This window comes from Podarcis erhardii (genome assembly GCF_964252035.2).
Source record: "Podarcis erhardii genome assembly, chromosome: 10".
NCBI lineage: Eukaryota > Metazoa > Chordata > Lepidosauria > Squamata > Lacertidae > Podarcis > Podarcis erhardii.
Window position 1 is genome coordinate 62,576,075 of NC_138500.1, and position 3,267 is coordinate 62,579,341.

Genomic DNA, 3,267 nt, shown 5'->3' on the forward strand with positions numbered 1-3,267 from the left:
GGGTTATTTTGCTTGACCTTGCTATGCCTGTCATGGGGTCGCCTGCTTTGGGGGCAGGGGCTTGGTAGGAATTTTGTCCATTTGGCTGATTGGCTGGTGCCATTTGGTTTTTGCCTACTGCGTAGCAAATCATCACAACTTGTAAAGTTTGTGGTTAGGCTTTGGTTAAAAAATTGGTTGGTGGAGAGGTAAGTGCCTACCCCTCCAATGCTGGTGCTGCAAGGGAATTCTGTTAAAGGAATCTGGGGGCTTGCCATGCCTTCGTCCAAATCCCTGGCAAGCCCCTGGGAGCATGCGGGGAAAGGTGAGGGTCTGTTGTCCAGCTTCATTGATCCCCAATATTGTTTTCCCTGACTGCCTTCTGCTGGAATCCGGAAGTCAGTTCTGTCCCTGGGGCATGGACAGATAATCATAACCACTCACGTTTGTGTATTTAAATAAAGTTGTGGCCAAAATTCTGCCAAAACCCTTAAACAAAAATTTCTGTGTGAAGTGTGAGTTAATTTGGGGTGGCTTGGGGACCTTGACACGCAAAAGCATCTCACATTCCTGGCAGGAGTGTGTATTTGGCTCCAACAAGTGCAAAACCTTGTTGCAAATGATAAACCCAGTTCATCGCAGGCTTGCAAACTTCGTGCCTCTCTTCCATTCATAAATCTCTTCTGATGTCACTGAAGGACAGAGCACAATCACAACACATTCTTTCCTCCTCTCAACCCTGCAGCTTTGACCACGTTCCTGCACTCCACCCAGCTGTAAAAATGCTCACAGGTCTTCCCACTGCTAACACCTACCCTAGATATATATTTATAATATAGGCTTCTGTAATTACGTAATTGCTTTACTAGAAGCCGGGTCTTTAAAGCCAGAATTAAAGGTGTTTGATGTGTTATAATTATGAACATCGCTTTGTTGTCTTTTTTTCCTCCTTTTCTGATTTGATCAATCTATTCGCCCCTGTTCTCCGTCGCCCTCACAAAGAGGTTGGGTACAGTTGAGTTGTGATTCAAAGAAGTTCAGCCCTTTTCTGTCGATGGACAGAACCACGGGTTCGCACCGGCAAAACTCAGATCGCAATCTGGCTCTGGGAGTTGAGTAACTAGCATAGTTTCAGTATGAAATAGTTTGCAAACCAGTGAAACTACAAGTCAAAACTTGCTGCACTGGCTTGCCTTCAGAAGCGCTGCTTGTGGGAAACTGCTCAGGAAAGAGCAGTTCGCCCTCTCGCCTGCAATAAACATCTCAGCTGGTGGCCCTGCTACAACAATGCCTATTTTTTGCAATGACATCACAGTAATGAAAGGCTTTTGCTGCGTCCAACTATGCTGTTAAAAACTTATCGATTCTTGCAGGTTAAAACATTGGCAGGATTTTAAACACACTTGTAATGTAACAGAATGTATGGATAACTTAGAAAGATTAAAAAAAATGAAGAAGTATTGATATGCAGTTGAAAATAGGATCAATAGGGCCCATGGAAGGGATGGGCAGAACTCAGGAGATTCAGAGTAATCTCGATATTTGGCTGCAAAATTGGTTTTGTCGTATGTTTATATTCTTGAAAATCAAATAAGAGTTTATTTTTAAAAAACCACTTATTGATTCTTCTTTAAATACAGTGGTACTTCAGGTTAAGTACTTAATTTGTTCCGGAGGTCCATACTTAACCTGAAACTGTTCTTAACCTAAAGCACCACTTTAGCTAATGGGACCTCCTGCTGCTGCCGCGCCGCAAGAGGACAATTTTGTTCTCATCCTGAAGCAAAGTTCTTAACCTGAAGCACTATTTCTGGGTTAGCGGAGTCTGTAACCCAAAGCGTATGTAACCTGAAGCGTACGTAACCTGAGGTACCACTGTAAGTTTTTAATAGGTGCAGTAATGAACTATGCAGAGCGAGCAAAATGAACAGCAAAACTAAGAGAATCAAATGATGGGTGTCTTTTTTGGACTATTTCAAGAAATATTATAATATGATGAACTTGTGAACCAGACAGAGGGCCTTCTCGGTAGTGGCGCCCGCCCTGTGGAACGCCCTCCCTTCAAATGTCAAAGAGATAAACAACTACCTGACTTTCAGAAGACATCTTAAGGCAGCCCTATTCAGGAAAGTTTTTAATGTGTGACATTTTAGTGTATTTTTGGTCTCTGTGGAAGCCGCCCAGAGTGGCTGGGGAAACCCAGCCAGATGGGCGGAGTACAAATAAATTATTATTATTATTATTATTACTATTATTATTATTATTATTATTATTGCTATGAGCAACAGAAGTAATTGATTATAATATTGTGGGTATAATTTGATAGACAGGGTGCCGCAGAAGGGGATTAAAAACAACTCCATGGGGAAAAGGGTGAGAAGTCGACAAAAATAAAAGACAAAATTGTGTTTTGACTGTATATGTTAGAAATGTTGAAACTTAATAAAATCTATTGGGGGGGAGTTTATTTAAAAGCCCCAGCACCCTACTAGGCTCTGTGTTCAAAGGTAAACATTTCTGCTACCCGTATCAATGTCTTGCAAAAGCCATTATCTCCATTGAGAAATCCTCTCGCAAAGAAACAGGCAGACAGCGCAGAAATGCAACAATGCATATTTTACATACCTAATTTATGATCGTAATTGCACCAAAGGCTTCTGAGACGATTCTTTTCTACATCTTGGCAACGCACAGTATAATTTGGAGTTGCTTTAATATTCCAGTTGCTTTAAATATCCACTTTAGGCGATATCTACATTCATTTGTACGTTTGAGTCAGCATAATGGCCCAAGAAGCATTCCAAACTGCTGTCTCCGATGGCTGGGAGCGGGGAAGAAAATCCCTCGCAAACTTTAATAATAGATTAATGGCTTTGCCACATCCACCAGTCCTCGTGTGTGGAAACTGAGCGTTTCTGAAGTCAGCTTCCATGAGTGCAATGTGGAATGGCAACTGATGTGTGGATGTGGGCAAACCCTTTCCTTAGCCAACCTGCCCCAAATGCTCGGGTAAAATAAAAACTGAAAATAATTAGAATTGACAGGATGACTTGATTAGAATCAATGCATTCCCAGCCTCCATTTCACCCTGCTAATGGCCCCCACGACAAGTCAGAGTCTGTGTACACCTCTTCTTCTTCTTCTTCTTCTTCTTCTTCTTCTTCTTCTTCTTCTTCTTCTTCTTCTTCTTCCAAGCTCCATGCTCCTCCTCCTCCTTCTCCTCCTCCTCCTCCTCCTTCTATCACTCAAAGCTAAGTAAGAATGTCTTCCATGAATACAATCTTAACA